At 40.0% G+C, this 13577-nt stretch overlaps 1 protein-coding gene across 4 annotated transcripts in view; it reads right to left on the bottom strand.

The window, feature by feature from the left end:
• The window catches only part of Znf438 (zinc finger protein 438), a 135049-nt gene that overhangs the window by 24420 nt on the left and 97052 nt on the right, over positions 1-13577 (bottom strand). The window lies entirely within an intron of this gene.

Genomic DNA, 13577 nt, shown 5'->3' on the forward strand with positions numbered 1-13577 from the left:
TTAGGTCGAGGGGCATTTAGGTTGTTTCCATGTTCTGGCTATGACAAACAATGCTACTATGAACATAGTTAAGCACATGTCCTTGTGGTATGATTGAGCATCCTTTGGATATATATCCAAAAGTGGTATTACTGGGTCTTGAGGAAGGTTGTTTCCTAATTTTCTGAGAAATTGCCACACTGACATCCAAAGGGGCTGTACCAGCTTGCATTCCCACCAGCAATGGAGGAGTGTTCCCTTTTCCCCACAACCTCTCCAGCATAAGTTGTCGTCAGTGTGTTTGATCTTGGCCATTCTTACAGGTGTAAGATGGAATCTCAGAGTTATTTTAATTTGCATTTCTCTGATGACTAAGGATGTTGAACATTTCCTTAAGTGTCTTTCTAGTCATTTTAGATTCCTCTGTTAAGAGTTCTTTCTTTAGGTTTGTACTCCATTATTTTTGTTGGATTATTTGTTCTTTTGATAGTGATTTCCTGAGTTCTTTGTATATTTTGGAGATCAGACCTCTGTCTGATGTGGAGTTAGTGAAGACCTTTTTCATTCTGTAGGCTGTCGTTTTGACTTGTTGACCATGTCCTTTGCTTTACAGAAGCTTTTCAGTTTCAGGAGGATTGATTAATTAATTTTTTCTCTCAGTGTCTGTGCTGCTGGGGTTATATTTAGGAAGTAGTCTCCTGTGACAATGCATTCAAATGCATTTCCCACTTTCTTGTCTATAAGGTTCAGTGTGGCTGGCTTTATGTTGAGGTCTTTGATCCATTTGAACTTGAGTTTTGTGCATGGTGATAGGTATAAATTTATTTTCATCCTTTTACATGTTGATATCCAGTTATGCCAGCATTACTTGTTAAATATGCTTTCTTATTTCCATTTCATATTTTTTGCTTCTTTATCAAAGATTAGGTGTTCAAAGATGTGTGGATTGATATCCGGGTCTTCTATTTGGTTCCATGGGTCCTCCTGTCTGTTCTTATGCCAATACCAGGTTGTATTCAGTACTGTAGCTCTGTAGTAGAGTTTGAAGTTAGGGATTGTTATGCCTCCAGAAGGTTTTATTGTATAGGATTGTTTTGGCTATCCTATGATTTTTGGTTTTCTATATGAAGTTGCATTGAATCTGTAGATTGCTTTTGGTAAGATTGCCATTTTTTACTACGTTAATTCTGCCTACCCAAGAGCATGGGAGCTCTTTCTACTTTCTGGTGTCTTCTTCAATTTCTTTCTTCAAAGATTTAAAGTTCTTGTCATACAAGTCTTCCACTTGTTTGGTCAGAGTTACTCTGAGATATTTTACACTATTCGTGGCTATTGTGAAGGGTGATCATTTTCTGATTTCTTACAGGAGGGTTACTGATTTTTTTTTTTTTTAGTTAATCTTGTATCCTGCTACATTGCTGAAAGTGTTTTTGAGTTGTAGAAGTTCCTTGATAGAATTGTTGGGAACACTTATATAAACTATCATATCATCAGCAAACAGTGAGAATTTGATTTCTTCTTTTCCAATTTGTATACCCCTGATCTCCTTTTGGTATCTTATTGTTCTAGCTAGGACCTCAAGAACTATATTGAATAGATAAGGAGAGAGTGGACAACCTTGTCTTGTTCCTGATTTCAGTGGAATTCCTGGGAATTTCTCTCCATTTAGTTTGATGTTGGCTGTTGGCTTGCTGCATATTGCTTTTATTATGTTCCTTGTATCCCTACTCTCTCCAAAATCGTTATTATGAAAAGATATTGTATTTTGTCAAAAGCTTTTCCAGCATATAATGAGATGATCATGCGGTTTTTATTTTTCAGCTTGTTTATGTGGTGGATTACACTGACAGATTTTCATATGTTGAACCATCCCTGCATCTGTAGGATAATCATGGTGATGGCTCTGATGTGTTCTTGGATTTGATTTGCCAATGTTTTATTTTTGCAACGTTCATGAATGAGATTGGTCTGTAATTTTCTTTCTTAATAATGTTTTTCTTTGGTTTGGGTATCAGGGTAATTGTAGCTTCATAAAAAGAGTTTGGCAATGTTCCCTCTGTTTCTATTGTGTGGAATAATTTGAGGAGTATTGGTATTAGTTCTTCTTTGAAAGTCTTGTAGAATTCTGAGCTGAAACCATCTGATCCTGGGCTTTTTTTGGTTGGGAGACTTTTGATGACTGTCTCTATTTCTTCAGCAGTTATAGGTCTGCTTAATTTGCCTATCTGTTCTTGATTTAATTTTGGTAAGTGATATTTATCCAGAAAGTTGTCCATTTCCTTTAAGTTGTCCAATGTTGTGGAGTGCAGGTTTTCAAAATATGATGTGATGATTTTCTGTATTTCCTCCGTGTCTGTTGTTATGTCCCCCTTTTTATTTCTGATTTTGTTAATTTGTATATTCTCTCTCTGTCTTTGGTTAGTTTGGATAAAGTTTTGTCTATTTTGTTGATTTTCTTGAAGAACCAGCTCTTTGTCAAATAGGTTCTTTGTATTATTTTCTTTGTTTCTATTTTGTTGATTTCAGCTCTCAATTTGATTATTTCCTGCCGTCTAGTTCTCTTAGATGAGTTTCCTTCTTTTTTGTTCTAAAGTTTTCAGATGTTCTGTTAATTCACTAGTGCGGGATTTTTCCAGCTTCTTTATGTAGGCATTTAGTGCAATGACCTTTCCTCTTAACACTGCTTTCATAGTGTCCCATAAATTTGGGTATGTTGTGTGGTCATTTTCATTGAATTTTAGGAAGTCTTTAATTTCTCCCTTTATTTCTTCCTTGACCCACTGATGATTCAGGTGAGCATTGTTTAATTTCCATGTGTTTGTGGATTTACTGTTGACTTCTAGTTTTATACCATGGTGATCTGATAAGATAAATTGGGTTATTCTATTTTTTTTGTATTTGTTGAGGTTTGGTTTTTTTCTTATCGAGTATGTGGTCAATTTTTGAGAAGGTTCCATGAGGTGCTGAGAAGGTATATTCTTTTCTGTTTGGATGGAATATTCTATAGATGTCTGTTAAGTCCATTTGAGTCATAACATCTGTTAGTTCTCTTATTTCTCTCTTCATTTTTTGTCTGACTGACCTCTCCACTGGTGAGAGGGGAGTACTGAAGTCTCCCACTATTAGTGTGTGGGGATTAATGTGTGATTTAAGCTTTAGTAGTGTTTCTTTCACATATGAAGGTGCCCTTGTATTTGAGGCATAGATGTTCAGTATTGAAATTTCCTATTGATGGATTTTTCCTGTGACTAATATGAAATGACCTTCTTTGTCTCTTTTGACTGATTTTAGTTTGAAGTCTATTTTGTTAGGAATTAGGATAGCTATACCTGCTTGTTTCTTAGGCCCATTTGATTGGTATATTTTTTTCCCAACCCTTTACTCTGAGGTGATATCTGCCTTTGAGGTTGAGGTGTGTTTCTTGTACGCAGAAGAAGAATGGATTCTGTTTTTGTATCCAGTGTGTTAGCCTGTGCTTTTTTATAGGTGAGTTGAGTCCATTTACATTAAGGGTTATTAATGACCAGTGATTGCTATCTCCTGTTAATTTAGTTTTCATTGTTGGTGATGTTAATTTGTGCGTTTTCCCCTTTGGGATCTGCTGCTTTGAGACGATCACAACCAATCTCTAGACTTTTGCCAGGACCTACCCTGCCAACCCTTCACCCAAAGGTACCCTGCATACTACAGTCAACATTTCCATCCAGCAAGATCTACCCCCACAGTACAGGCTTGGACCAGGAGGTATATCCCATATATCAACCCAGAACCTTCTGTCCACCTGACTTCATTCCTCCCAAGCCTTTTCTAACCTTTAGGCCCAACTTGCCTGTACATCCCTTCTTCTACTTCAACAGGCTCTGTCGATATCAGACTCAGAACAAAAGAAATCCACATGCCCAGATTTCTTAATGGAAACTTTGAAAGCCAGAAGAGCCTGAACAATGCACTCCAAGTCCTAAGAAACTAGAATTAACAGCCTAGACTAATATCTGCCATAATTGTGTAGTAATATGAGCGGCGGGGCTGCGTCCCCAGCACCCCGGCTGCCTGGCTAGCTTATGCCCGAGATAACAACACACAAACTGTATTCATTTAAACACTGCTTGGTCCTTTAGCTCTAGCCCTTACTGGCTAATTCTGATATCCCGATCAACCCATCTCTAATAAACTGTGTGCACCGGTCTTACCGGGAAGATTCTAGCCTATGTCCATCCTGGGTGGGAGCTTCATCGCGTGCATCTGCCTGGGAGCTGGGAGTATGGCGTCTCCCTGAGGCGTCTGCTCCCGAGAGGAGAGCTTTGGAGTCTGAGCTCACTTCCTCTTCCTCCCAGCGTTCTGTTCTGTTTACTCCTCCCACCTATCTTCTAACCAATGAGAGCCAAGCAGTTTCTTTTTATTTAACCAATGACCTTCCTCCATCATAATTGAAGGAGAAAGAAAAACTTTCCATGATATAAACACTCTAAAACTTTTATTCAACAAACTGAACCTAAAGAAAATAACAAAAAAAACCCAAACAAACCAAATTTTGGATTGAAGGGAATGCCAGAGACTATGGAAGAAATATGAAGCCATAATTTGTAAAACACAAAATACCACTGAGAACATAAACAACAGCAACAAAAAGAAAAATCAACAATATGAAGAAGGCAATTAACAAATGCATTTCAACAACTTCAAATATCAATGTTCTTAATTTTATAATCAAAAGACATAGGCTGATTGAAGGGATCAAGAAACAAAATCCATCTGTAGCCTGCCTACAAGAAACATATCTTAGCTTTAAAGAAAACAAAGCTTTAGAGTAAAAAGATAGACAAAAATACTCCCATCAAATAGTTTGGAAAGAAAATGGCCCCCAAAGGGACTAGCACTATTAGGAGGTGTGGCCTTGTTGTAGTAGGTGTGATCTTGTTGGAGGAAGTGCATCACTGTGGGGGCGGGCTTTGAGATCTTTTTCTGAAGCTCCCCTCAGGGTGAAAGCCAGTCAACTTCCTGTAGTCTGCAAGATGGAGCACTCTCAGTTCATGCCTTCATAATCAAATCACTGTAAGTGAGCCACCCCAAATAAATGTTTTCTTTATAAGAGTTGCTGTGGTCATGGTGTCTCTTTATATCAATAAGAACCTAGCTAAGACAACCAGGAAGGAAGCAGGCATCTCTATCCCAATATCTGACAAAATAGTCTTCAAGCTAAAACTTAACGGAAAAGACAAAGAGGGACAATTCATTGTAATCAATAGAACAGTTAACCAAGAAGACATTACTATCCTAAACATATATACACCACACTCTGGTGCATCCAATTTTATAAAAAATGTACTACTGGATTTAAAGACACAGATTACCATCAATCCATTAATACTAGATGACCCCACTTTCTCCAATAGGTCATCTGGACAAAAAAAAAATAGAGAAATATCAGAATTAATTGATATCCTGTATAAAATGAACCTAACAGATATTCACAGAATATTCCATTCCAATGAATATACAGTCTACTTAGCAGCACATAAAATCTTTTCTAAATTAGACAGTATTCTGGGGCATAACAAATATTACAAATTCAAAAGACTGAAATAACTTGTACCCTATCTGAATATAATACAATGAAATGAAGTCTATGTTACAGCTCTGGAAGGCAGCTCTGGGGAGGAGGCAAAAGGTATCCTGGCAGTTGGGAGCCAAGGAATACCACAAAGTCACATAGGACAACAAACCTCACATCAGAGATTTACTGAGAAAGACACAAGAGGGTGGCAGCCTCTGCTCAGGAGAGAAGCAGCAAAGAACTGAATAGGACATAGGCTTTATATAGTTTCTTGGGGGCAGAGCTTTCCAAGGTAGCCTGGGATTGCTGGTATTTTGTGGTCTAATCTTGGGCCACCTGTGTCTTAAGGAGCTGGGTCTGGCCATTTTGGACATAAGAATATTCTGAGGGCAGGGGGTGGAGTCTGGAGGTCCTTAGGGCAGGGCCTGGGCACTGGCTTATATTCCCCCCTTTTTGTTTGCTATTGATAAACTATCAGGGGTCAGGAAAGGGGGGCAATGCTATCATTAGCCTGCTGAATGGGGGCATTGAAGTCCTTAGGGCAAACAGATCTTCACTGTCAGGGTATAATCTGAGTTGCAGGCCTCTGGCTCCATAGTCAGTAATGTTGTAATAGCAACTGATTAAAATTTAATTAGAAATTAAAAAATTTAATTAGAAATCTTTTGGATCTTTTGTTGAAGAAATCTAGACAAGAGGTTTAAAAGGTAGGGTGTGACTAGTAGGATTAAGAAAAGGAGGAGAAGGATGATTAAGTAAAGTAGAATCCAATTCCATATTGGTCTTTCAATGAGCCACTGGCCAGAGGCATCGAGCTGTTTCTTACATTTTTGGAGATCCATCTGGAGCTGTCGGATCTTATCTTTTACTATATCTGACTAGTAGACATAAAAACAACATTCCTCCCAGAAGAAGAGACAAAGATCACCCTTTTTACTGTTAGTAACTGTAATCCTCGTAGATTCTGTAGTTCTATGGTGGTCAGTGAGTCTATTTGGTCCTGGAGGGTTAAGGATAGTCTGAGCCACCTGTTGGAGATCCTATATGAACTTAGTAGAGAACTGATGGTAAACAGCCAGGGAAGTAGTTAGTTCTGACATTGCAGTAGTGACTCAGGCAGTTACACCCAGGAATTCAGGAAAAGGTAGGACCTGGACTGCTTATTTGTCATGCCATACAACTATAAACTCTATGATGGGAACTGGCAAGGGTTGGCCCTGACCACCCAGTTGGTAGGTAGCAGTAAACTTGAATGCTGCCAATGACCAAGGCACTGTGAATATTTGGACATAAGGGCTGGGTGGCAGTGCTCAGGGTCAAAGTATTATTTATTATGGATCAAGAAATTCAGTGTGTGAATCCAGCCCATAAGGTATGTCCCTGAGGAGTCAAATCAGATACAGTTTGACTTCAAGCAGTCTGTGATACTGAAGAGATAGATGTAGAAGAGACAAGGGATGATAGGGATATTTGGCTTAGGAATGAGCTGAGAGACAGTAGGGACAAGTTGTAGAGACCCAGAAGGACTTGCTTAAGGAAGCCACAGGACTTAGCAGGCAGCTCCTAGGGGGAGGAGGCAAAGAAACAGGGAGGGCTCCAATAGAGAGAGAAGAGCAAGTGTCATAGTAACTACAGAGTTTCCCATGTGCTGGAACTCTGGAGGGTGTAACAGGCTCCAAGAGCCAGAAAAAAAGATACTTACTAAGCAGGCAAAGAGATAGAAAATTATAGCAAGTGGAGGGAAGAAACGGCTGAAGAGGTAGGTTCTAGAATTTGCAACCAATTACGATGGATGGATGAAGCCAACAGAAACAAATGATTTGTACACACCTTAAGAGAGTTAAATCAGCAACTTGAGACAGTTTGAAATGCTGAGACATAGGCATGGTTGAAGATTAAGTGTGACATCCTCTACCAATGCTACCTTAAGAGAGAGAACTCAGGAGGGGAGTAGTTCTTGGAGACCCTTGTACCTTAGAAAATAGAAAAGGGGGTGAAAAGAGAAAACAGTGGTGGGTGACCTGAGGATCCACCTTTTATTTGCGTATGAGAAGCTCAGCTGCAGCTAGAACATGCAGGCCAGGTGCCCATCCTTGGATAGTATAGTCTAATTTCTTCAATAAATATGTAACAGGTACAAAGGAAGGCTCCAATTGGTGACTCAAGACCCTGAGCACATATCCCTTCCTTTTCTCTAACACAGAAAGAGAGAATGGGCAAGTTAAGTCCAGAAGATATAGTGTGGTGGCCTGAAGGAGGCCTTGTTGAAGCTTACAAAAGGGCATGGTAATCGGCACAGGGTGGGGGGTTCATGTGAGGGACCAAGGGTCAGCACATGTAAGGGGTAGGTGAGATAAAAAAAGAAGGAATCCAAAAGTCAGCCATCCCTAGAAAGCATAGAATTTCATCATTGGTGGTAGGAACTGAAAGCGACTGGTTAGAGGTTTCCTATCTAGGGCAATGGCCTTGTGAGTTGGAGTGACAGCTAATTCCAAATAAGTTACCTAAGGAGTGGACAGTTGGGCCTTAGAAGGTGATCCCTATTATCCCCGGATGGACAGAAAGGTAAGGTAGAGGTATATGCCTGGCAAATTTGAGGGAACAGACTACAAAGGAGAACATTATCTATGTATTGTATAAATTTGGATTTAGGAAGAGACAAAGAATAAGTAGGAGGCCAGAACCTGGCCAAATAGATCCGGGCTGCCCTGGAATTGCTGAGGTATGACAGACCAAGTGAGTTGGGTAGAAATTGTGGTGGTTGGGTCAAGGAAGCCCGGACCTGTCAGTTGTCTACGGCCAGACCTAGGAGGTTGGCTGGAGGGCAATTTATGCTTGATGTCCTTACACTGTGAGGAACACAGGGACAGTGAGCAGCCCAATGTCCCCCACTTGATGACATCTTGGACATGTCAAAGTGGTTTAGAAAGGCTGAGGCAAGCCCAGTGACTTTCCTAACCACATCTAAGGCATGAATCTGGAGGTTGTTGGGTTTTGGAAGGCAAGGGAGCCTAGGCAGTTGCCATGGCCAACTAAAAGACCTTAGCTAGGAGCAGGTATTTTTGTTTTCAGGCCCTTTTCACCTCTCCCATGGTACACCTTGATAGCCACTGCTAAGATTTTTACCTGTGGAGTTAGGGACTTCCTCTCTAGATATTTAAGTTTAGCCTCAATGTCAGAGAAATTCTGGGAGGAGAGCTTTAAGAGCAGGCTTACAGAGACAAGTTTGGAGCAAGTTGTTTGAACTTTATCTGTATGTGCTCCAGCCTAGTCCCAGACCTGTCTGTGCTCCTTGGGGGGTGGGGTTGGTGAGAATCATATAAATGCCATGGATAGTAAGCTTGGTAAGATTGGGTAATATAGTGAAATTCTTTAATAAAGGTGGAAAATTAGTAGTATAGAATCCCAATCAAACATTTGAGAGTGTCTGTTTAATGAGCAGGTGACTTCTACCTTGACTAAGCCATTCACTCTGCAAAGAGAGAACCATTACTAGTTTAGGCTGTGGTGGTAGGGGGAAAGGGGGTACCATGGTGGAGTGGGAGTGAGTAACAGGAGGACTAAGGGCTTCCAGTAGGTTGAAAGGTGGGAACCTGAGAGGCTTTGATGGAGGAAGGTCATTGGCTAATAAAGAAACTGCCTTGGCCCATCTGATAGGGCAGAATTTAGATAGGCGGAGTAAACAGAACAGAATGCTGGGAGGAAGAGGAAGTGAGCTCAGAAATCATGCAGGGCCAGACGTGATGAAGCAAGCTGCCAGGTCAGACATGCTGAATCTTTCCCTGTAAACGCACCTAGTGGTGCTAAGCAGATTATTAGAAATGGACTAAATTAATATGTGGGAATTAGCCTAGAAGAGGCTAGATATAATGGGCCAGGCAGTGTTTAAACGAATACAGTTTGTGTGTTGTTATTTCGGGGCATAAGCTAGCCAAGTGGCCAGGAGCTGGGTGGCAGGAAGTGGTCCGCAGCTCCCTTAACAAGACTTGATTTGACTGGTTCATTTCTGAGGAGGAACAAAGGGAACCTAAAGAGGCCTGAGACTGTGAGTTGAGGCCAATAAGGAGGCTCATTAGAGTGATCGATAATAGTGATGGAATCATTTGGTTTGGGCTTCATAGCTACAAGGATTTTTCTTCCTGGTTTATACTATGTGGTTACTTTTAATCAAGAAGGGAGTGAAGTCACATGGCAAAAAATCCATCTTTTCCGACTGTAGCAGAGATGGCTATCAGCAACGTGGCTATCTCTATCCAGATTGGGGGGGGGGTACAACACCAAAAATGGTGGCAAGCCACATGTTTCCTTTAAGATCACTTATGCATAGATTTTTAACTATCAACCCTGGTGTGACAAGTTTTAAGTTAATCCTTTTGTTACAAATTTTATAGATTTTTAATCATACCCAAAATGTCTACAGATCTTGAGATACAGATAATTTACACAATGGTCTTACAAATCTTGAGGTAAGACTTATACCATAGCAAAAGTTTTAGAGAGTTAGACTAAAACCAAGAGAGCACGAGATGAGTAGCAATGGTCCCCACTGGGAATAGTCTGCCTTTTATTTTGTTTGTCTTTCCTTTCTCTGTAACAAAGTCAGATGACTTGCCTGATACGGGACAGACATTTCAGAGGAAACCTTTTAACAAGCATGCTTGGATCTAGAGAATCGGGAAGCACACCCACCTTCATAGCCAGCTTTTAATTGAAGTGGAACAGCATAAAAAACCAGTCTAATAGCCTGATGTAGTGACTCAGCACTTAGAACCAGGGCTTTCAATGAGGTCTGAAGACATGTCATAAGGTGATGAAAAACTGAGGTCTGTAATGAGCTCAACCATGAGAAAGAGTTGGAGAATAGAGTCACAAAAGCCAAGGGCCTACAGAAGCTGTGGGATTATGGCAGCTTCGAAGGGAAGGTAGGAGAAGAGAGCAGGAAAGGGGTGCAACAGCCCAACTGGGCCTAAGGAAACTGCACGGTTCTATCTCTAAGGATGGGGTAATGGGATCAGATGAAGAGGGTCAGCCACAGCCTTAAAGATCATGGCTGGGGGTACCTCTGACTCCAAGAGTTCCAGAGGGTTGCAGACTCAGAGAAGCATTTACAATGACCAAAGGAGAAACTTACCAAATTGCTGCTGGTGGGTAGAGTGTCAAACAATCAATAAATCAGCATGCGAGTCTATTGTGGGTGGACTAAAGATGAAGGGTAAGACCCCAGTGTGGTCCACACCCTGAGGGGGAGCACAAGCACCAGGAGAACCTATCTGAGTTACAACACCAATGTAAGTGCTACATCTCTGAGGGCAAAGGCATGCTGGCAGTCAAGAGCCGAGGAGTACCCCAAAGTCATGCTGAGCAACAAACTTCACATAAGATATTTTTGCAAAAGACACAATATGGTGACTGACTCTGCTATGGCAAGAAGCAGCAAAGAGCTGAGCAGAAGGCAGGTTTTATATAGAGTTTCTCAGAGCCAGAGTTTCCAGGGTGGCTGAGCTTAGGAACTGGTGGGCTTTCTGATCTGATCTTGACCTTTTTACTCTATAGGGTAGAACTTGTTTGTCTGTGTCTTAAGGGGCTGGGTCTGGCCATTATGGCCATTATAGGGTTCTGTAGGCAGAGCCTGGTAGTTGAAGGTCCTCAGTTGCAGGGCCTTGCTACCTTCTTGCCTTGAGGTGCTTACAAACACATCTCGAGCAAATATATAAACTCATAGAGATTAAACAGTTCATTACTGAATGATGAATGGGGCACAGAAATTAAGAAAGAAATAAAAAGTTTCCTGAAACTAAATGAAATGAAAACACAGTACTCAAAACCACTGAAAGCAGTCCTATGAGGAAAATTTATAGTGCATACATTTAAAAACAAACAAAACAAAACACAGAAAAATCACAAAAAAGTGGTTTGATGGTGCAACTCAAAAATTTGAAAAAAAAAAAAAAGAACAAACCAAATCAAAACTCAGTGGACAGCAAGATATATTAAAAATCAGAACAGAAATTAATGAAATAGAAACAAAGAAAATAATACAAAGAAGCAATAATTCTCAGATCTGGTTCTTTGTGACGATAAACAAGATTGACATACCCTTGGTCCAACTAAGCAAAAGAAAGAGACAGGACCAGAAATGAACAGGGAAACATTATAACAATCACCAAAGATATTCTGAATATCATAAGAGAATGCTTTAAAAACCTATACTCTGAAAAATCTAAAAGAAATGCATGAACTTATAGATTCCGCAAAACCACCAAAATTAAACCAAGAAGTTAACAACCTAAACATACCCATAACAAGTGAAGAGATTAAAGTTGTAGTAAAAAGCTTTCAAGCTTTAATAAGACTAGGACTAGATAGATTCACAGCAGAATTCTATCAGACTTTCAAGGAAGACCTACAGCAAAGCAAAAAACCAGGCAAAGACAAACAAAAATGAAAATGCCAATGTCAATGGTGAACATAGACTCAAAACTGCTCAATAAAATACTTACAAACATATATCAAAAAGATTATACACAATGACTAAGTTGGTTTTAGCCATGAAATGCGGGGATGTTTCAATATATACAAATTTATAAATATAATAAAATAAATAAATGTACTTAAAGCCACAAATCACATGATCATCTTAACAGACTCAGAAAAACAAAGATGTCTGGGGAATAAGGAATCATATAAGTCAAAAGCAATCATACTACTAACTACTTACTTAAAGAACTATAATACATGTAATTATTTCTATAAATATACCTATGAAGTTTTAATGAACTTTATTCATCTGTACTGAAAATGTTCCCTCCAAAAGCCAAAGAAAACCTAACAAAAACTGAGGACCATACATGAAATGAACTTATTTTTGAGTTCTTAGCTAGGACTGTCCAAGAGATTCCTTAAATACACGGCCTATTGTTATTGTCTTTGGTTGCTACCCCTAGAGGTAGAAAGTAATTCCTGACTGCTGCAGACACCATGTACTTCAGAAACAGGGCCCAGAGACCTCTGAGTTGAAAATGACCTGAATGACTCTTCCCTGAGGACTATTTTCATGGTATCAGATAGTACCAGGGAAGTTCCCAGAGAGAAAACCAACAGTCCTACACAGCTATGACACTTATGAACCACATTAAGGGCCAGCATGTCACAATAACCTTATGGGTGCAGCCGTGACATTCATACCTTGGCAGTAACCAATAGCTCTCGAATTGAACTTAAGACCTGCTCAAGAGGGGGAAAACCATGCCTGTTCCTGGAAACCTAGACAACTATACAGTGCTAGTGAACCATAGATATTGGAAGAGAACCTACACCCACTAATTTACTAAACCAGTATAATCCCTAGCAACCATCTAAGCATTAGTCTTAGATAAGTACAGTCAAAGATAAGTGTAGTCTTCACTCCTCATCAAGGAAACTTTAGCTATCAAAGCCCACTACAGAAAACTACAGTCAATCAAAATGCAAGAGCTGTGGTGCCCAGTTCCAATGAATACGTCTACAAACATTCCTACACCTAAAGTACAAGGAACACTGTGGAAGGATTGTAGAACATTAGTACAAGAAGAGGGTGTGGAAAGATGTAAGAACCAAAGTATAAGGGAGTTTACTGAGACTGTGTCTTCTAGTAATTGTCAGAAGCTACACCCATAAAGTCTCACCAACATGACCATGCAAACATGAGCTAAGCAGGGACAAGAGTGGCAGCACGGCAGTGGTGCACATCTTTAATCCCAGCACTCAGAAATAAGAGGCAGGCAGATCTCTGTGAGTTCGAGGCCAGCCTGGTCTACAAGAGGTAGTTCCGAGACAGGGTCCAAACCTACAGAGAAACCCTGTTTTGAAAAACCAAAACCAAAAACAAAAACAGAAACCAAAAAAAACAACCAACAAAAAAACTCTAAAAGCCATAGACAAGCCAAAGTGGGAGAAAAGTCTTCCACATGAAAAAGCAGATCATTTGTCCAATACCAAATGGTCAGCCCTCAATTTGAACATATAAATATTATACAGACAGAGGTTATATTTTGGAACATATATA

The sequence above is a fragment of the Microtus oregoni genome, unplaced genomic scaffold (assembly GCF_018167655.1).
Source record: "Microtus oregoni isolate MIOR12 unplaced genomic scaffold, Mior012 000070F_ref0000104, whole genome shotgun sequence".
Lineage (NCBI taxonomy): Eukaryota > Metazoa > Chordata > Mammalia > Rodentia > Cricetidae > Microtus > Microtus oregoni.